A 23,675-nucleotide genomic window follows, 5' to 3' on the forward strand; every position below is an offset into this window, starting at 1 on the left:
TATATTGCGCGTTTAGTGCAGCAAATACGTGAAATCGGTCGAAAATATACACTGCCGCTCACTTGAATAGAACCCCCCTGCAAAATTTTATTCAACCTCCATTTTTTCCGAACTATACAAGATATGAAGTTTTTAACTTTTATTATATTTTGCGTCATGTGTTTGGAGTAAACTTAGTCATTCATTTGCATTGAAATCCAATTTATATAAGAATTATACAAGAAATACTAAATTAAGTCAAAAATTGGAGTAAAAAATTTGGCTCATTTGAATAGAACCCCCCTTTAAAACTAGGGAATACAGAAAGATTGTGTTAGAATAGCGATGCATATTCACTCTATATTGAAAACGAAGTACTTTCAGTACTATTCAGTAAAAGGATATCCATCCTGATTAAGGATACATCCGTATATCCTGCTTTGGCAAGGATACGTTAAATAATCAGGTGTAATGCCTAACAAACCTTGCTTATTTCTGTCAACAAGTTTATTTTTGGAAGCGTACTGTCTCCTAGAGTCGTATATTTTACGCATAAGTCATTCCCACACAGATTAGAGAATATTTACCACTGTAGAATATGGTGGCCCCTCCAGGATATCCGCATTTCTATTCAAATCTTTAAGTTTCGATGACTCGAAGTGTACAAAAGTTTATAAAATCGTAATGAAATTGCCACTCGGGATATCTGAAAATGTTTCTCAATGCTTAAAATGCCTGTTTTAGAACTCCTTTGTAAATTGTCGTGCGCATTTAGGGTGAACTAAATTGACGCCCAAGTCCTTGATAATTAGTAATGCGTTCCAGCACAATAAAAACTCATTCATCGCTACAGAAACAATTTAGAAGATGGTCTTCCATTCAATAGACGCGAAAATAATAGTTATATTGCTATACAATTGTTTACTTAATGAGGAGAATCCTTAATAATTATGAAGGACTTGGGCGTTAATTTCTTTTACCCTAAATGCGCACGACAATTTACAAAGGAGTTCTAAAACAGGCATTTTAAGCATTGAGAAACATTTTCAGATATCCCGAGTGGCAATTTCATTACGATTTTATAAACTTTTGTACACTTCGAGTCATCGAAACTTAAAGATTTGAATAGAAATGCGGATATCCTGGAGGGGCCACCATATTCTACAGTGGTAAATATTCTCTAATCTGTGTGGGAATGACTTATGCGTAAAATATACGACTCTAGGAGACAGTACGCTTCCAAAAATAAACTTGTTGACAGAAATAAGCAAGGTTTGTTAGGCATTACACCTGATTATTTAAAGTATCCTTGCCAAAGCAGGATATACGGATGTATCCTTAATCAGGATGGATATCCTTTTACTGAATAGTACTGAAAGTACTTCGTTTTCAATATAGAGTGAATATGCATCGCTATTCTAACACAATCTTTCTGTATTCCCTAGTTTTAAAGGGGGGTTCTATTCAAATGAGCCAAATTTTTTACTCCAATTTTTGACTTAATTTAGTATTTCTTGTATAATTCTTATATAAATTGGATTTCAATGCAAATGAATGACTAAGTTTACTCCAAACACATGACGCAAAATATAATAGAAGTTAAAAACTTCATATCTTGTATAGTTCGGAAAAAATGGAGGTTGAATAAAATTTTGCAGGGGGGTTCTATTCAAGTGAGCGGCAGTGTATATGGGAGGTATATCCAAATCTGAACCGCTTTCAATATAATTTGTGACATTTGCTTTTAGACTGAATTCAGTCCCAAATTCCATATTTCATCGAAATCAAACATATAAAGCGTGTTTGGTGCAGTAAATACTTGAAATCGGCCGAAAATATATATGGGAGCTATATCCAAATCTGAACCGATTTCAATATAATTTGGCACATTTATTTTTAGATCGAATTCAATCACACATTCCATATTTCATCGAAATCAGACATATATAGCGTCTTCGATGCAGCAAATACGTGAAATCGGCAGAAAATATATATGGGAGCTATATCCAAATCTGCACCGATTTCGGTATAATTTAGCACATTTATTTCTAGACTGCATTCAGTCACACGTTTCAAATTTCATCGAAATCAGACAAATATAGCGTGTTTGATGCAGCAGATATGTGAAATCGGCAGAAAATATATATGAGAGCTATATCCAAATCTGAACCGATTCCGATATAATTTGGCACATTTATTTCTAGACCAAATTTCGGACATATATTGCACGTTTGGTGCAGCAAATACTTTAAATCGGCCGAAAATGTATATGGGAGCTATATGAAAATCTGAACCGATTTTCACCAAACGCAATAGCGTTCTTCCTTTGGCTAAGAAAATTATATTCCCCAATTTCCAGCTGAATCGGATAATAAATGCTACCTGTACGTTGTAAACGGACGGACGGACATACATAAACCGACTCAGAAAGTGATTCTATATACATATATGCCTAGAAGGAACTCAAAGTCTATTCTGTTTCCTTTTTTTACAAATGCACAAAGACATAATACCCCTTACCACAGTGTGGTGTAGGGTATAGTCAATATTTTGAGGACTATAAGCCAGTCAATCGAAAATATACTTTCCACTGTGTTCAACATGTGTGTACAAATCGACAAAGTGTAGCGAAGCAACGATGATGATCCCCTGAACTGGCGGCCTCCGACTTAGTGACAGAGCAACACGAACATTACCAAATGATGTACATTCAACATACTCGTATGCTCGTTGTGCAGTTTACGTTATGTTTGGCATAAAGCAGCGTTGTCGTTCGCCGACTCAGCCGGCAGCAACATTTATGCCACACCACACAGCTCAGCACACAACTTGTTAGTTTAGCAAAGAAACAACGCGAATTCAGTTTTCAAACGAACATCGACTGCAACGGATGCTTTTAGCGGAAATAAGCAAAACGTTCGAAAGTAGAAAAAATCACAAAACGTTTAGTGAATGATATCTCGTCAATATTGTACGGCAAAATTTTAACATTAAATACTTGAAAATTTGTTCACACAATCATTCATACATACATACGTACGATTCGTTTATACGTATGAATTGTTTGTATTGAAGAGTGCGTTACGTTTTATAAGCTCAGCTAATCAAGTGGCAAGTGAATGAGCGAGTGAGTGAGTGCGAGTGTCCGTCCCCCGTGTAATGTTATTTCGTTTCCTTTGTGTCGATTTGACGATTCCAGCCTCCTCTGGTCCATTTGTGATGTTAGATGTTGCCAATTGCTGTTTGATGAAGAAGATGATGATGATGACGACGATGCTTATTTAGCAAGTTTGTTACATGCAACATCGACAACAATAAAAACAACAACAATTATCAACAACAGCAGCATCAATTGCAACAACAATTGTAGCCAACAACCAGACAGTGTGGTGTTATTTGTATGAAACGACATCTCCTTACCTCGCCCAATTACTCCATCAACAGCATCTCCATATTTTTCTAGGAGCTTCAAATGTTTTAACTTGAATTTTTGTTGTTTTTGTTTAGTTTGGTTTTTCTTCTACTGATTTTCTTGCTTTATTTGATGTGACAAAAACAAACAAATAAAAAGTGAAACTTTTTTGCATTGCATTTGTGTGCGTAGAAGAAGCAAGTGTTTGTGTGTTTTTCCAATTTGTAATCGGTTTTCAAATATTTGAAAACAAAAACGTTAATTTGTTGAAAAATTAAGAAACAAAAAATTGTTTGAAATTAAAAGCGAAAAAAGGATAAATACTTTGTAAACGAAAGAATTTGAAATACGCATTTTGACAACAACAAGTGGAATTTCCTAAATTGTCCTGTTACAGAAAAAAGTTCAATACTCGAAGTGCAGTTTTAATAAAATTTTCTTGGATTGTCCCCCAGTTTATGGTGAGTATTAAAAACCAATATTATTTTTACTTGTTTACTTTTACTTAATGTGGGTGCGTGCCTTAAGTTTTTGTTTATCTCGACAGGTGCAACAGATATTTCGAAAACTGAAATTAGGTACATATAAGGAAATTAGTACTGAATTTTCGAATTGTGTTATGTGTCATTTTTCGATAAGGATTTTCGTTAGATGGTTGGGTCTAAAATTCCTGAGCCAGAAAATACCCACGTTCTTGTCAGCAATTCTCATATAATATTTAACCATTCAGTGACTAAAATATATTTTCCTCAGTCAAGTAGAAGTTTGGTTGCAGCTCCAAAAATTCTAATTCATCCTCAGAAAATTAAAAAATGTATATATGTAAATCCAAATAAAAAGCAAAGGCGATAATACTGAATAGGGATGATGTTGACACTGAAGGGATTAACCACCTCAAGCAAATTTTTTCACAAGTTTGCCTTAAGTGAACCCTCCTCCCATTTTACGTTGGTTTTGGTATCTGTGACTATTTGTTAAAGATCTTTTGTATATGAGTATGTAATAAAACTAGTAAGGAAAGGAAGGCAAACATATTCTCACCAAAAGCAATAGAGTTCGTCCTTTGGGTAAAAAATACCATCCTCAATTTTCACTAGGATAATAAATGTGCAGGTCACATGAACTTGTTATACCCTTCACCACGAGTGGTATTTAAGTAAAATGGAACAATTAGTTTCTTTCGTTTATGAAGAAGTCTTAATACCGAATTTCAGCAATTTCGGTAAAACAATGTCACTAACCTTCAAAATACCGAAATTCGGGAGGTACCGTTCTATGGGGGCTATATCAAAACGTCGATATATGAACACGTGGAACAATATTGGTAATTCTTTTCTGGAACATTTTATAACCCATTGAAAGACTAATCGGGAGTTACCGTTCTATGGGGCTATATGAAGGCGTGGACCTATACCGACTAATTTTATATGGAAATACGAGGGCGGTTCGGAAACTTCTTAGCCTATCAATGAAAGAGAATAGTTAGTTTTTCAAAAATATTTTTATTTTTCAATATAATCTCCTGAAACTTCAATACACTTAGTCCAACGCTTTTCTAGCAATTCTATCCCTTGATTAAAATAGTTTTCCTCAAGGTCTTCAAAATTGTGGTTTACAACTGTAATTGCATCTTCATTTGAGGTAAAACGCTTGCCAGCAAGGATTTTTTTTAGATTTGGGAACAAGTAAAAGTCACTGGGAGCTAAATCAGGAGAATAAGGTAGGTGGTCAAGCAACTCGTACTTTAATTCGTTGATTTTAGCCATTGTTAAAACACTCTTATGCGCTGGTGCGTTGTCTTGATGAAAAATTATTTTTTTGTGTTGTAAGCCAGGACGTTTTTCTCGAATTTGTACATTTAATTGATCCAAAAGGTTGCAATAGTACTCTGAATTTATTGTTTTACCCTTTTGCAGATAGTCAATCAATAAAATACCTTTGAAGTCCCAAAAAACCGTTGCCATAACCTTACCAGCCGATTGAATTGTTTTTGCCTTCTTTTGGGTACTTCCTCCAGCTTGAGTCCATTGTTTGGATTGTTCTTTTGTCTCTGGAGTATAGTGGTGGATCCATGTCTCATCAACAGTTATGAAACGACGCTTAAAATCCATTTTATTTCGCTTAAAACGATCCAAACAAGCTTGAGAAATGTTCATTCTTATGCGTTTTTGATCGACTGTTAACAAATGCGGCACCCATCTTGCAGAAAGCTTTTTCATCTGTAGTTCTTCATGCAAAATTCAATGGGCTCGATCATTTGAGATGCCCATGATATTAGCAATTTCACGCACTTTTATTCGTCGATCATTTAATACCATATCATGCACTTTGGCTACAATTTCTGTTGTTGTTGCTGTTTTTGTCCACTACGTGGTTCATCTTCAATGCTTGTACGACCACGTTTAAATTCAGCATCCCAATTTTTTACTGTTGCATATGAAGGAGCACTTTCACCTAACACATTCACCATATCATTATGAATTTCTTGCCCCGATAAACCTTTTTTATGTAAATATTTAATGACAGCAGGCATTTCTAATTTTTCCATTGTAAAAAAATTGCAGATGCGTCTTTTTTGAACACCTGTTTCTATATGCAGGAGTTGCCAGATCGAAACAAAATTTAACATGTGTTCATAACAGAGATGGAAGTTTCCAAAACACTTAACTTTTTTCTGTTTATGCCGCGCTTTTTGTGCTAGGCTAAGAAGTTTCCGAACTGCCCTCGTAAATACCTTAAATGAGGACTAAATACCAAATTTCAGCAATTTCGGAGGAGTATACCGAAAATCAGGTGGTACCGTTCTATGGGGCCAGGCGTGGACCTGTACCAACAAATTTCAGAGGGACGGTTTTATACCACCAACGAAGATTAAATACCAAATTTCAGCCACTTCGGATGAATATTTAGGCCACAACTTTAAAAATACCGAAAATCGGGAGGTACCGTTCTATGGGGACTAATATGAAGGCGTTGACCTATACCGACAAATGTAGAGGGGAAAGTTGGATACCTCACAGGTTGTTTTACACATGCTCCAGAAGATGTTGTCCTACATACACCTTCATAGAACTTAATGTACGTTTGAAATACGTTTTACCATGTGCAAAGTTCCGGTCAAATTGGATACTCAATTCCTAAGTTCAATCATTTTAGTTGGTGCCGGCAGAGTTTTTATAGAGCTGTTAGACCATTATCTCAAGAAGTAAAAAAATTTTACCGCCGCAATAGGCGCCTCGAGGACTATTTGCTGTACATATTTCAAAACGATCCGAATGCTGGTCTTAAACTGCACTTTTGCGAAATTTTTTGAAATTTTGCGTGAGAGGTACCCGAAGGAGTGGATCGATGTATGCCATATTTAAACTTAATCTACAGTATTGGCATAAACAAATGAATAGTATAGACAAAGAAATGCTCTCACCAAGTTGTTAACATTGTGTTTGTTTACAGAACAACTCAATTAAAAATGCCAATAAACACGATTCTATAAACATTTTGTTCTAACAGTATGGGGTTAGTTTTTGACGAAATCTACATCCTCATATAGAAATATAGAAGAAAGTCTTTAAATTTTCTTCAAAAATCGCCTTCGAACAATTTTGAGTTTTTCTGTTTGAGTCAGTTGACAGCACATAACATGAGTTTTTTTTTGTCTATACGATAATTTGTCTATGGTATCGGTCAAAATTAAAACACCCTCAGTACATTTTTTTAAAATGACAATTTTTACAGTGTTTTTACAGTGTTTTATTATACCCTACACCACTATGTGGGGCCGACTATGTGATACCCTACACCACTACCCCTGTTCAGAAGCTTTTGACTAATAAAATTCAAAATATTAAAATTGGGATAGCTTAGCACCTTTGCTCTGAATGTCGTCATTAACACAGATAAATTTTTTTGAAACGCATTTAAGTGCATCGACAGTACAACCCAAATAAAAAATGGAAAAGTGGGATGTATGCCAACCATCAATAGGCTTCTTTCTCTGTTAGACCCCCATCAACCCCCAAAATTTCGTGAGGATCCGATCAAAATTTCGTAGTGTGGTTGCACAAAAATGGAAAAAGGGATGCATTACCGACTATTGCGATATATCTGTTGTTTGACCACCTATGACAACCTACTTCACATCGTTGCAAAGGTGATATTTTCTACTTTCATCAGCAGGTTTTGCTTTTGATATATCCCTTTTAGAAGCGGAGATATTCGCTTTGAAGTAAAACGTTGACCTTTTTCTCCAAATAAGTTTTTTCCCATTCCGACCCCTGACCATCACCAAAATCAATAGGCTTCTTTCTCTGTAGGATCCCCATTAACCCCCAAAAATTTAGTGACGATCGGATCAAAATTGCGACCTGTAGCGTGATTACCAAAAAAATGAAAAAATGGGATGTATGGCCGACTATTGTGATATCTCCGTTATGTGGCCACCTACGCCAACCTACTTTACATCACTGTAAATATGGGATTTTCTACTTTCATAGTCGGACTTTGTTTTTGGAAGATCCCCAACCGAAGCTGTGATATTCGTCATTATTATTAAAATCGCAAAAATAAAAGGTTGGGTTCTATTAGCGGCATCATTAGAAAGGCGATATTTTCTACATTCATGACCAGGTTCTGCTTTTGGTATACCTCATATTGAAGCTGAGATATTCGCTTAGGAAAAAACGTTGTCTTTTTCTCCAAATAAGTTTTTTGCCCATTACGACCCCTAAATATTATCCGACCATCACCAAAATCAATAGGCTTCTTCATCTGTGTGACCCCCATCAACCCTCAGAATTTCGTGACGATCCGATCAAAATTGCGACCTGTAGCGTGATTTCCAAAAAAGTGGAAAAATGGGATGTATTACCGGCTATTGCGAAATCTCCGTTATTTGGTCACCTACGCCGAACTAGTTTACATCATTATAAAGATGGGATCTTCCACTTTCATAGCCAGGCTTTGCTTTTGGAAAGTCCTCAACCAAAGCTGTGATAATCGTCATTATAATTAAAATTGCAAAAATGAAAATTTGGCTTTTATTTGCGACTATTGTGATATCTTCGTTGTTTGATCACCTACGAGAACCTACTTTACATAATTAGAAAGGTGATATTTTCTACTTTTATTGTCAGGTTTTGCTTTTGGTATACCCCGTGTAGAAGCCGAGATATTCGCTTTGGAAAAAAACGTTGTCTTTTTATCCACATAAGTTTTTTGCCTATTCCGACCCCTAAATATTATCCGACCATCACCAAAATCAATAGGCTTCTTCCCCTCCGAGACCCCCATCAACATCCAAAATTTCGTGAATATCCGATCAAAATTGCGACCTGTACCGTGATTACAAGGTTTAGATGGACAGACGGACAGACGGACGGACAGACGGACGGACGGACACACATAGCCAGATCGACTCAGCTCGTCGAGACATTCATTTTGGTATATATAAGTATGGGTCTACGACCATTATTTCGATGCGTTACAAACTTTTTGGCCAAAACCAACTTATAATACCCTCCCCACATAGTGGTGTAGGGTATAATTAAGTTTCAGTGTTTTATTTAGAAATGCACTTAAAACTAAAAAAATTTGTCGCTTAGCCTCAATAAATATATTCTTTCTCATTATAGAATTTCTCAAATAAATTAATTTTGCCACCATTCATAATATAAATGCAAGCGTTTTATTTGAGAGATTCTATCATGAGAAAGAATATATTTATTGAGGTTAAGCGACAAATAATTTTTTAGTTTTAGTTTTTAGTTAAAAGTGCATTTCTAAATAAAACACTGAAACTTAATTTTTTTTCTATGATAATTTTTTGTATTTTTCTATTTATTTATTTCTCTATTATTGAAAAACTCAAACTTTAGGAATTCTGAATTTAATAAAAAAGTTAAAATTTAATAAAAAAACATTTTAAGTCACAAATATAAGTGGACAAAATTAAAGCACAACCTATTAAATTAGCAAAAAAAAAAAAATAATTAAATCAATATTTCGTTGCGCACCTTTATTCTGGATAACACACGCATACCTTGTATGCATCGAGGATATTGAATTATTAATTATTTCAGACGGTATTGCTTCCCAGGCTACTTTTGTGGGTTCAAATAAATGTTCTTTGATTTTTATGTTTACCTGTTAAGTCTTTCGAGGAGAGCTAATTCATCAGAAGGTTTTTGTGAATGAAAAATAATGTCAGAGAAATTGTCATCACAAACCACTGCACTACATGTTTCGTACTTGGGGAGAGTGCTCATCAGGTGTATCTAGTAAATATTATATATACAGATTTTTTGTCTTCGGCAACTTATGTTAAAATATTATGTAGAATATTTCCGTCTTCGGCACTTTCTTTCTAAAATGATGTTTTGTTAGACAATCTGGAGCCTATTCAGAAAAAGTGCGTCTTTAACCCTAAACCGAGTTTTTATATTTTCACATTTTCTACCCCTAGTTTGGATTTTTCAATTTTGGTGTATTCTGAGACCTATAGTATAAATCTTATGGCGGACATTTTTGTGGAATATATGAACTAGGGTTATGACTTTTTGACATTCTTTTTCAAAAATGATTTCCTGTAGTGAGAATGAATGAACTTTTGTCTTTTAATGATCAATTAACATTCATTCCAATTTATTATAAAAAAATGTTCCGCAAAAAGAAATTTGAAAAAAATATTTTTAAAAAAATTCTATGAAATGAAAAACAATTTTCTCAAAAAAATATTTCCTGTTGCACAAATGAATGGCTATTTGCATATTAATGCCTAAAATAACTTTTATTCCATTTAAATTTTAAAAAAGGTCCCGCACAAACCACTTTTAATTTTTATGATATATGAAATAAAGTTATATGTAATATAAAATGATATATATGTTATAATACGATGATAAAATTAGTGAGAAACAAACGGTTATGTCATTTTACTTATGTCGTGTGCCCCTATACGTTGTTTTCAGTTAAATATCTGCTTGCATTGACTTAAAAAATGCCAAAAGTTCTGAAAACTTTAAAGGCTTTTTGTGAGAATCACTCTATAATTAACATTTTATGCAACCTTAGGTAAAAAATCATCAAAATATCATACAGGTATACGAGGTTGTAAAAAAGTCATAGACCTAATATGAACCCGCTGCGACCAACTCTTAAAGACGATTTAAAAATGTTATTAAAAAAGTGACCAAAAAGACCCCTTTAGCGACGTTAGAAGGTTAACATATTCTACAAAAATGTTCAGCAGAGTATTCTTAGTAATATTGCCAAATACACTATATACCTAAAATGCATGGATTGCGAGGAATATTACTCCGACTATTTACAAAACAGTTCACAAAGCGAAATACTGGACCCCCTATTTAGGTTACCTCCCGACGTAAACTTTCAAAATCCCGATATACGTGTCTACCATTTTTCGGTACTATTTCATAATCTGCCCTATTTTACCTGTAATATTTTTTGTGTTGTACAGTGTAATATACGAATTAAATAAAGATTGTTCTGATAAATGCAGAAAAAATTGTTCGGAGTCGGAATAGAATTCTTGTTTACAACTCCAACTCTCAACCGTTCGAAAATCTTCTCTCAAATAATAATCTCGGAGATCTTTTTGCGTCTACTTGTATTTTCTACTGTTACTGCCCTTTGTTCTTGGATCGTTCCAAATTTTTTATGCGAGTTTTTTTGCATTGATTAAGAAACGGCCACAACTGTAACACTTAAACGGCACGTACTTTGTTGGTCATTTAAGTAGCAAACATAAAACCATCATTGTCATCATCATAATCAAAATCACGATGATGATGTAATTTCCAATGATAATCACATTAACCACAACATATAATAAAACATTACATTAAATGTCTTAAAGACCGTACTTGTATTACTACAATATACACGTGCTTTGTTTGTATTGTTGGCATAAATTAGTTAAGCTTACCAAGTATGCGTTGTGTACTGATGATGATGATCGAATTACAACTATTCAATTGTTATTTTATGCTGCTTTTTGTTATATAAATATGTAGTACAAACACTGCAATCATCACCTTCCGCCATCCGAATGAATGGAAATAACACTTATGCATAAACGATTCAAATCGTTTGCTTTAGTGAAAAGTTTTTACTCTTTAAAAAATCCCCTCCCCCTTTGCCAAATAAAAATAAAAGAAAAGCCCATTAAATGTGTAACGGTTAACAATTGTTTTTTTTTTTTTTTTTGGGTCATGTTTCATTAAAATTTATGACTTGAAATGGTGTTATGTGGTAAGATGTGCTGGACTCTTTGAGGAAAATAGTAATTGATTTAAATATCTATTTTCATTGTAGTAGGTTGGTAGGTATTGCAAAATTGCATAATTCTTTATATTAGGGATTTTCTTAAGTTTTTTCCTTGAAATTATTTTGCAATTTTTTGGGATTTACACATGAAAGTAACACGAAACTTTATGCTAGACATATGATGTCAAAGAATGAAATATTCTACATCAAATTTCACTATAAATCCCAGAATAAACTATATATGTAGACGTGACGGATTAAAAAAAAAATACAGCAATACAGGGAAGAAAAACAAGAATTTTTATGTTGGTTTACTTTTGTTATAATTTCAAATATTTCCGATTTGAACCAAAATCTCCCATAAAACGTAATTTTTTGAGGGGAACGTCAAAAAAATAAGTGTTCCGAACTAAAATTTAATGTAAGTTTCCAACGAAATGGAATTTGTAAACGTAACAGTTATCATAAAAAAACTTGATCCAATTTCGGTTTACACATTGTTTCTGGTACAATTCCATCAATGTTCGAAACATGTGCGCTTAATTCCAAGTTAAGGCTCCCTCGAAATGTCTATTAAACAGATCTGTAATGATATTCAAAAAAGATTTTGATTAATCACGAGTTCTCCAATAGACGACCTTCGTGGCGGTCGCAGAAGGTTTCAACACCCTCTTCAGTGCCGCTCGGGAATTTAACCACCTGGCTGTTTGGTTTGGTCAAGTCCCGCCACAAGGATAGTGATATCCTCTTTCTCCTCCCTTGTGGTACATTATTATTAGGTCCCTCATTAGCTCGCTGCTGATAATTGCTATTGATCCACGCCTTTCTAATATGTTGTTCAAGAGTTTATCGTTGCCATTTTCTCAAATATTTCCTGGTGATCCTTGGGTAGCCCGTCAAACTCTCTACCAGTGTTGATCACCGCATAAAACATCTCGGTGCCTTTGGCTTACCATGGTGTAAGTAGACGGTGAACATCGTTTGAGACGTAATACGCCACAAGGAGCGTGTCATCCTCTTTCCCCTTCCTATAGAAGATCTCCCATCGCAACACCTTTAAAGTCTGGTTTGGGTTGTCAAAGACTCTGAGCATGCTTTCCGTCTGGAGTTTACATCCATTCCCCTTGACGCATACCGCCGATTTGGTAAGATGTCAAAGACTCTGAGCATGCTTTCCGTCTGGGGTTTGCATCCATTCCCCTTGACGCATACCGCCGATTTGGTAAGATGTCTGCCTCACCAGCTTCAATTTGCCATCATCTCAGGAAGTCTCAATGCTTCTTTTAATCTCCGGCAGAGTTCGCATGAGGACCCAAGTGGTACAAGAGCTTGTCCCTCATAAGTTCGCTGCTGATAAATGCTATTCGTCCATGCCCTTGTCGTTGACCATTTTCTCAATGGTTCCTGGTGATCGTTGTGTTGGCCGTCAGACTCTCTGCTAGTCTCGATCACAGCCTTACACAGCACGTCGCATTAATACCTTTTGGTTACCTTGGCGTAAGTTGATGGTGGCTTCTTCTTGGTCTTCTCGGTCTATAGGATTTCCTTTGGAAGACCCAATTCTTTCATAAGATTGAATCAGTAGTCGAACTCTGGTGGAAGATCTATTTCTTCTTTGATGATTTAGTTATGTTCTATTTTCCATGAGAACTTATGCTCTTTTCCGCTTCCGTGGAATTGGAAAGAGTGTTTTTGATCACCTTTAGAGCATCCTGCTGTTTTTTATTTAAACGCGCCTGTTCATTCTTGAGCATCCGTTGCGACTCCTTTCTGCGATTTGCGAAGGAAGAGCAACACACTTCATCCAACATCTTGTGAACGGTCGATTTTCCAGTCAGAAAAAAATCGGGAAAAGTGCAGTGAAAGACCTGCTGTCGAATAGTTTTGATTTCTGGCAACAGTTTGTACTCGATACCCCTACTACGATGTTACAATTTTTTTCAGAAGCAAGACCATAATTCCTGAGAAAATGGCACAAAAGCCCCACGACCACCATGTGTAGTGGTTGGTGGGCACAACATTTTTCGTTGGTCCAAACCTTACATATGGTAATATTTCTCTGAAACTTCTATAAAGTTCCGACAAAAGTTAGTTTAAGTTAGAAAAATTATAGTTCTACATTTTTGTTTAAGTGCAGTTAAAGGCCTGTTCGAGGATCCTTTGGGAATTTTTACCAAAGCTGCTACTTGTGGTCCTGTTTACAGCGACATTATGTTTTTCGTGGGCAAGCTCTAAATTATACGGAGACCAACTGAAGTGACTGTAGGGCGGCATACCTATCGAATGGAATGACTCCCAAAATAAGATCCACTTTCAAAATGAACTATGTCGTCCATTCCTTCAAGGGTACCGCCTCCGAAACAATTTTGAGCTTTAATCCAAAGTTCGTACATCCAAAAAGGACCAAAAAATTCTAAAAGTCCCTAAGTATAGAATTTTTGGGGAAACGGATTTTGGTTCTGTAGTCGGTATTCGATCTATTCTTAAATAAAAGTTTCAATTCATCACACAGGCTGAGGGCATGTATCTGTCGACAAAGTTGACTGATACTTTTTAGTCGTTTCCTTTAAAGCTTTGTCCTTGTAGCAGTACCTTTGACCACAGATGCCAAGGCACCCAGATCATGGGGTCCTCCTAAGAATATTAAAAAAATCCACGCTTATTGTCCAGTATGGGTCCTCCTTTGAATTAAAAAAAAATCACGCCTATTGTCCTGTATGGGTCCTCCTTAGAATTAAAAAAAACACGCCTATTGTCCTGTATGGGTCCTCCTAAGAATTTAAAAAATCCAATCTTATTGTCCGGTATAGGTCCTCCTAAGAAACTTAAAAAATCCACGCTTATTGTCCTGTATAGGTCCTCCTAAGAATCTTAAAAAAATCCACTCTTATTGTCATGAAAGGTCCTACTAAGAATCTTAAAAAACCCCACTCTTATTGTCCAGTATGGGTCCTCCTTAGAATATAAACAAAATTGAGCCTATTGTCCTGTATGGGTCCTCCTTAGAAACTTAAAAAAATCCACGCTTGTTGTCCTTTATAGGTCCTCCTAAGAATCCTAAGAAAATTCACGCTTATTGTCCTGCATAGGTCCTACTAAAAATCTTAAAAATACTCACGCTTATTGTCCTGTATGGCTCCTCCTAAAATTCTTTAAAAATCCACGCTTATTGTCCTCTATGTAATAATTGTTCCACAAACATCTTAGACGGGACAAGGGAGAATTCTCTCATATTAATGAGTGCACCCCGATTCATATAATACTTATTGTCCTCTAAGGGTCCTCCTAAAATTCTTTAAAATATCCACGCTTATTCTCCTAGATGGATTCTCCTAAAAATCTGTAAAAATCCTAGTTTATTGACCACTTTGAGTCCTCCTTGAAACCTAGTAAGAACCTTAAGAAAGAATACGTTTATTTTTCGAGTTCTTGTAAAAATGTTAAAAAATTCACCTTTGTTATCCTCATTGAGTCCTCGTAACAATTTAAAAATATCCACGTCAAATAGCGTCCCAGAATTCACCTAAAACATCTACAATTTTGCGTCTTTGTGTGAAAGAAAAAGTCTGATATTTTTCATCCAAATGAAAGATAAGCTAGCTATGATTCCTTTTTGCTGGTTTATTACATTTCGGCCGGCTTACTGCTGCCTTACCTCATTCTCGTTGGACCGAATACATTCAATGACATCTTCTGGGATCAAATTCTAAATTAAAAATAACATTTTTAAATTTCGAGATGAACCACATAAGAATTACTTTTTATATAATTTTTTAATTTTGCGAAAAACCTAATTTTTGCACGAAATTTCTAACAGCGCTCCAGGAAAAATTCCAGTATACAAGTATGTAGGATTCTAAAAATGTAACACAACCTATTTCACATAATTGCAACGTCGAATGTTTCGTCACGTTTAACATCATAAAACTATTTATTTTTAATTGCCTTAATATTACGTAACATTGTAATTAATTGCAAGAACTCATTATTAATAAAAATAATATCCAAGCATTCCCCAAAACGAAATCTAAAATATTTATTATGCAGGGAAAGGCCAACAAATATCGCAATCTATGGTAAAAAATGCCATAAAGAAAGAATGGTTTCATCTAAGTTTGTTGCTTAAGTCTTTTGTTTATACATTCACAACACACCCATTGCATACCAAAAACCTAAAAAAAACCAAAATTAAATAAAAAACGGTGGCGTTAATGAAAACCCTCAGAAGCATGAAATACCAATTTCGAATATAGATGAAAAGTTTCACTTGCCATTGTTTTTGATAGATTTGCCGAAACGAAAGTGTAGGTAATAAACACTGTGGCTAGTTAACACTTAACAACAATTTTCACCCTTTTTTCAATTAAACACGTACCAATGTTGAGTACTGAGCTACTCCACTCCCCATCTATTTATGGTGCTTACCTTTCCCTTAAGTCCATAATATTTATTTATTTATTTTGTATGTTTATTGTTTTGTTATTTGTTAAATATTTAGTGGCCACAGCCAGCCACATGCAACTCTCTACAGCAATTTGGTGACAATGTTGACTAATAGCCAAAGTGCTTCGAGTTGTCGCTATGTTGTATGAATGTTGTTGTTTTTAATGTTTTGTGGTAGCTATATGCAGCGCTGGCTAGTGATGGCGATTTAGAAATTTTTTATTGTTCATTAGGGCTATAACCAAAAAAATACCACCACATAGCCGTGTAGAGCATGGAAAACTATTATGAAATACGGTGTCAATTTTTCTCTATCGCGAAAAAAGTTTCCGCGCCAAATGCATGGAAGTTCAGAAATGCATTTTTAATTTTATCTGTTACAACAACATATTTGCTTTTCATTAAAATTTTTATTTTTTTGTAATCTAATTTAAAATCATTATCAAAGCGTTCTGGACCAATTTGATCTCAAATCGCGCCATTTCGGAGCATATTAGGAACTTTTGACACTATTGTAATTTTTGGTTTTTCTTTCTAAACTCGTGAATTTTATGTTTATATTTTTTGTACCTATCGGACAAGAGAATTTGGGGTCATTTGCAACTAACTCGCGAAAGTTACAGGCTGTTTTTGTTGACCTTGCCTGTGGGAATTGTATTTGTTTTCTACAAAAATACAACACCAGTACCATGTGGGGAATTTTGTCCTAATAATGAAAACGCGTTTCTAAGATCGATTCGATGAAAAAAGTTTCAGCACCGACCGCAATTACTAAATCCCTTTTGGTATTTTTTCTACTTATAATTTTAAATTTGCTTTGTTTGAGTAAATATTTAAAACGGTCTGTAACTTTCGCGAATTTGTTGCAAATGACACCATATTCTCTTGTCCGATAGGTACAAAAAATACAAACATAAAATTCACGACTTTATAAAGAAAAATCAAAAATTGCAATAGTGTCAAAAGTGTCTAATATGCTTCGAAATGGCGCGATTTGAGAACAAATTCGTCCAGAACGCTTTGATAATGATTTTAAATTAGATTACAAAAAAATAAAAATTTTAATGAAAAGCAAATATATTGTTATAACAGATAAAATTAAAAAATGCATTACTGAACTTCAATGCATTTGGTGCGGAAACTTTTTTCGCGATAGAGAAAAAATTACACCTTATTTCATAATAGTTTTTCATGCACTACACGGCTATGTGGTGGTATTTTCGATATCTGCAAACAAGTGCAAAAAGTTATATCCCTATTGTTCATACGTGATATAATATTATTAAGACAAAATTATATTTTACATTATTGTTAAGTACCTTACAATTCTCAGACTTAGCGAAGGGGTTAGGCTCCATTGGAGCCAACAATATTCTATATGAACGATTCAAATCAGTTCAACGGAAGCCAAAGAAAATGTTTGCCTATTCTAACGAAATACTGTGAGTGAGTCGTGTTTACCAAAGGGTGTACTAGTAAGTAATTTTTTAAGAAATGATTTGGAAGCATATACCTATTATGGGTTTTCCTTTCGATTCTTCTGTCTTATGGTGACATCCCTGTTGTGGAAGCTGATACAACACACAAACCACTGCTACTGTTGTTGTTTACTCGTACTTTGTTTTCAACGCAGGTGCAAGTAACAATTTTTTTACTACCAACATAACCACAACAAACTTCGTAATACCATAATAATCATAATTATTATTTTTATTACTGATATTAGGATTATTTGTTAGTATTACTTTTCTTTCAAGTTAAAAGTGGTATTTGACTACTTCTCTAAACATTTAGCGGCATATTTATCTTTCACTTAAGAGTGAAGAAGACATTCTTCTAATGAAATTAATGTTTAATTTTTTTCTTCACTGATTCGTTGCATGATGATACCGGTGGTGTATTTGATTTTGTAAATATTTGTTGTCATTTTATTTGCTTTTATTGTGTTCCATTACGTCTATGTTTACCATTAACATTTTAGCATGAATTTCACAGGAAACAAATTATTTATTTGGTATGTTGGTATTACACTGAACAGCACGTAAAATGCAAACAACTCCTGCATATTGGGGCTACAAAAATCCTAGATGGTTTTTTGTTGTCAGATCGATTTTGGATTATATGGCCTCAATTAATTTGTCCTATAAGCCATTCCTCTCGATTTCCTGCTTTACTTTACCAATTTGGTATATCGTGTTTTTCGACCTTGCCTTCCACTTGTTTATAAGCCTTTTTAGCGGATTCATCATCGCTCATTCTTATGAAATGACCTAGCCAACGGAATCGCTGTGTCTCGATGCCTTCAACTATACTGATGTCGTTGTATAGCCGATTTAACTCACGGTTCACACGACGTCGGTATTGGCCCGTAGATCTTTCCAAGATTTTTTCTCTCAAGCACACCAAGCACAACTACCCATACATTATCACGGGTAGTATCAATGTTATTATACCCTACACCACTATGTGGGGAGGGTATTATAAGTTGGTTTTGCCCAAAAAGTTTGTAACGCATCGAAATAATGGTCGTAGACCCATACTTATATATACCAAAATGAATCTCTCGACGAGCTGAGTCGATCTGGCTATGTGTGTCCGTCCGTCAGTCCGTCCGTCTGTCCATCTAAACCTTGTAATCACGCTACAGGTCGCAATTTTGATCGGATCGTCACGAAATTTTGGGTGTTGATGAGGGTCCCGGAGGGGAAGAAGCCTATTGATTTTGGTGATGGTCGGATAATGTTCAGGGGTCGGAATGGGCAAAAAACTTATGTGGATAAAAAGACAACGTTTTTTTCCAAAGCGAATATCTCAGCTTCTATATGGGGTATACCAAAAGCAAGACCTGAGAATAAAAGTAGAAAATATCACCATTCTAATGATGTAAAGTAAGTTCTCGTAGGTGATCAAACAACGGAGATATTACAATAGTGGCAAATAAAACCCAAATTTTCATTCTTGCGATTTTAATTATAATGACGAATATCACAGCTTTGGTTAAGGACTTTTCAAAAGCAAAGCCTGACTATGAAAGTAGAAGATCCCATCTTTACAATGATGCAAACTAGGTCGGCATAGGTGACCAAATAACGGAGATATTGCAATAGCCGGTAATACATCCCATTTTTCCACTTTTTTGGAAATCACGCTACAGGTCGCAATTTTGATCGGATCGTCACGAAATTTTGGGTGTTGATGGGAGTCCCTGAGGGAAAGAAGCCTATTGATTTTGGTGATTATCGGATAATAATTAGGGGTCGGAATGAGCAAAAAAGTTATTTGGAGAAAATGTCTACATTTTATTCCAAAGCAAATATCTCAGCGTCTATAAGGGGTATATAAAAAGCAAAACTTGGCAATGAAAGTAGAGAATATCGCAACGAAGATATCGCAAGAGTCGCTAATAGAACCCAACTTTTCATTTTGCGATTTTAGTTATAATGACGCATATCACACCTTTGGTTGGGGACCATCTAAAAGCAAAGTCCGACTAAGAAAGTAGAAAATCCCATCTTTAAAACTATGCAAAGTAGATTGGCGTAGGTGGTCAAATAATAGAGATATCGCAATAGTCGCTAATACATCGCTTTTTTTACTTTTTCTGCAATCACACTACAGGTCGGAATTTTGATCGGATCATCACGAAATTTTCTCACATAGATTGAAGAATATTGATGTTGGTGATGTCGATAGTAGTCCAATATAAAATTAAATATTAATTATTTTGGTTCAGTTCGCCTTAAGTCATTTGGTATAAAAGCCAGATAGGTGAAAACTTTCGTATCTCCCTAAAAGAAATGTTTTCGAGTGAAAAGATTATGAACAGAGGTAGTGGTGTAGGGTATCACATAGTCGGCCCAGTACCGACTATAGCCTTTTCTCACTTGTTTAATAATCGTGTTTTTTAATTAATTTTTAGTAACCGTCGATTTTTTTTCCTGGATATAAAAAAAAATTTTAATCGTGGGTTTGTTTAAAAAATTGTTTTTAATAACTGGATTTTATAAAAGAATATTTTTTTAATGATCGTCGATTTTGAAAGAATATTTAAATAAACCGTGTAATTTTTTTAAGAAGTATTTTTTAATAATTGTGAACTTTTATTTTTTAAAACCGTGGATTTTTTATAGTATATTTTTTAATAGTATGTTTTTTAAAGAATATTTTCTTTAATAATCGTGAATATTTTAAAAAATATTTTTTTGTTGTTTGTTATTGTTGAGCTGTTGACTTCTAATTTTTTTGATGATCGCTTGGCTTTTTAATGATCTTAAGCCAAACGATCATCAACAAAAATATCTTTTTTATAAACGTGGATTTTTTAAAAATTATCTTATAATAATTGTGGACATTTTAATAAATATATTTTTTAATAATAGTGGATATTTTAATTATGGATTTTGAAAAATATTTTTCTATAATCGTGGATTTTTTTTAAAAAACTGTTTAATATTTGTGGATTAAGGAAAAAAAAATAATTGCGATTTTTTTACGAAATGTTTAATAATCATGGATTTTTTAAAATCCTGGATTTTTATGTTTTTATATTACAAAATATATTCGTGGATATTTTAAAATATATTTTTAATAATCTATTTTGTTTTTCAAAATAGTCAGGCTTAATCCCATAGTCGTTGTTTTAATTATTTTTTTTATTAAAACAACTTTAATTTATTAGTGGGAAAAATTGGCGATGTTTACCAAGGGGTAAGGCAGGGAATACTATAGTTTCAGATCTCGCCACAGATCTTCATCAGTTCCCTTATTTCTTGTTTTTCAACAAGAAACTTTTTATACCCAAGTGTCAATTGCTAGCTCAAATAGATACGTGCGCAAAGAAACACTCTGATCGAGAATTTCTTTGGCACTACCTAAACTCTAGCAACTTCACTTGCAAACAAAACCAAATTTTTTTCCCACTGCTATGCGTTCGTCGATTCTCGACGAAAAAGCACATAACTAATTTCTTGGTATTGCATACTACAGTAATAAACAACATTTTGACGGTGCCCGGTCTCACAATTAGGAGGGTTGGCGTTTTTTATTTGGGATGACGACTTCTATTTTGTTTTTCAAAATCTTAATCCCATAGTTTTCCCACTAATAAATTAAAGTTGTTTTAATAAAATATTAAAACAACGACTATGGGATTAAGCCTGACTATTTTGAAAAACAAAATAGAAGTCGTCATCCCAAATAAAAAACGCCAACCCTCCTAATTGTGAGACCGGGCACCGTCAAAATGTTGTTTATTACTGTAGTATGCAATACCAATGAAGATCTGTGGCGAGATCTGAAACTATAGTATTCCCTGCCTTACCCCTTGGTAAACATCGCCAATTTTTTCCCACTAATAAATTAAAGTTGTTTTAATAAAATATTAAAACAACGACTATGGGATTAAGCCTGACTATTTTGAAAAGCAAAATAGAAGTCGTCGTTTTGTCCTGTCAGATCCAGTTACGATTTTATGGTCTCATCTAAACCGGCCTAAAACTATAGTTTTTTGCATTTATCGGACCTTTGTCTCAGTAACGATTAGGAATTTGGCCTTGCTGTCTTTGGCAATATTGTAACCCTCAACTAGTAGAAATTATCTTTTGAACAGACAACATAAGAAAAACTCCATCTAGGGCATCAAAATCGATAAAATATAGAAAATTTTACATAATTTCGGAAATTCTGGTCAGTATCAGCTAAACTATTAGAAGTTGAACCAAGTAACCTTTTGCAAAAATCTTCCAAATAAAGTTCTCAGCAATTCTTCAGAACATTCCGAAACTCTAAAGTGCTTACTTCATGTTGTTTCAGTGGTATTTTGCATAATATCTTTTACAACACCTATTTCAAACACAGTTCACACCAACAGTTTATTCTCGCATTTCGGATTTCACCACATTATTGATATATTTATTAAATCGTCGTTGGAAAATATACTGAAAATAACATGATAGAGGCATTTTACAACTATAGCATGTTCTGAAGAGTTGTGTATTACATTCCAGCGAATATTTTTCTGGAAGAAAATATTAATTATCGTGGATTTTTTAAATAGTATTGTTTAATAATCGTACATTTTTAAAGAAAATTGTTTAATAATCGTGTATTAAAAAAAATATTTTTAATAATCTTATTATTTCTTTGGGTACCTCCCTCACAAAAGATAAAAACTTTTCGCTTAAATGCAGTTTTAAAATTATTCGAGGATCGTGTGGAAATTTTAACCTGTTTACTGCTATATAATGTTTTTCGTGGACTAGTTCATACTTCCTGACACACAGCCCAAAAGCCCTAAAAATCCTCCGGTGGCACTATGACTATTGAAAAGAGTGAATGATATTTGTCCAACATTTTCCCATTTTAATATTTTTCTCACACTTTAATCAAGTTCAAACATAGACTATATTTCAAAATTGTTGGCAAATTGCAGATTAAAGACTTGCCTCGGATGGTTCTGAACATTTTAAAGCAAGTTGTTCTCGACAGCATTCTAATTTTATTCTGGGTTAAGTTTATTCCTTCATGAGATAATTATGCTAACGCTGTAAAATATCAAAGGTACCAACTAACAAGTAAAAAAGCATTAAGTTCGGCCGGGCCGAACTTTCCATACCCTCCACCATAAAATATTCATTCCTGTCCCCAACTTGAAGTGAGTACGTTAAAATGTCAGATAATGACCATTTTTGGTGGGCTAGAAATTGGGAGGTACTGTTATATAGGGGTTATAATAAAACATGGGCCTATGTTGACAGTTTTTGATGGGAGCCTTTAATGTCAAATAACTCCTAATTCGGTTAAAAAATTTAGCTAGAATCCTCAAAATATCGAAAATCGGTACATAACGTGGGAACTTCAAATGTCATTAACAGCTAGTTCGGAGGTATCTGGGCTATACGAAAATATGAACTTAAATGAACAATTTTTGTTTCTGAATTTTTGTTGACTTTTAAATTTCAAATTACAGAAAGTTCGTCCAAAAAAATAAAGCTAAGGTACGGAAAATCGGGAGGTTTGTTTTGGGGCTATACAAAAACATGGACCTACGTTCGGTTAAACATTTTAAGTAAAATCCTCAAAGTGCCGAAAATCGGGAAGTATCGTTATATTGAGGCTATGTTGAAAATTGTTGATGCAGATGTGTGGTGACCACTACAACCTTCAAATGTCAAATTGCAGTTAGTTCTGTTAAAAATTGTAGCTAAAACTGCCAAATTACTGAAAATTGGGAGGTACCGTTACATGGGAGCAATATCCGAACATGGACCTATGTTGACAATTTTTGATGGAGAGGTGTTGTGACCACTAAGAACTTCAAATGTCAAATTACTGCTAGTTCGGTTTAATATTGTAGATAAAATCATCAAATTACTGAAAATCGGGAGGTACCGTTATATGGGGGCTTTCTTGACAATTTTTGGTGGAGAGGTGTGATGACCACTAAGAATTTCAAATGTCAAATGTTCAAATTACAGATAATTCGGTTAAAACTTGTTGGTAAAATTCTCAAAATACCTGAAATCGGGCGGTAACGTTATATGGGGGCTATTCCAAAACA

The 23,675-nt window shown here is 34.4% G+C and overlaps 1 protein-coding gene across 1 annotated transcript in view; it reads left to right on the forward strand.

Moving 5' to 3' along the window:
* Positions 1–2,840: 2,840 nt before the first annotated feature.
* Positions 2,841–23,675, forward strand: part of LOC141393155 (uncharacterized) — a 98,363-nt gene continuing 77,528 nt past the window's right edge. The window contains exon 1 of the mRNA XM_073966113.1: positions 2,841–3,852. The gene's annotated coding sequence lies outside the window, so the exon portion shown is untranslated. The remainder of the gene's footprint in view (positions 3,853–23,675) is intronic.

Source organism: Musca autumnalis, unplaced genomic scaffold (assembly GCF_047663935.1).
Source record: "Musca autumnalis isolate F117 unplaced genomic scaffold, ASM4766393v1 scaffold_2, whole genome shotgun sequence".
Lineage (NCBI taxonomy): Eukaryota > Metazoa > Arthropoda > Insecta > Diptera > Muscidae > Musca > Musca autumnalis.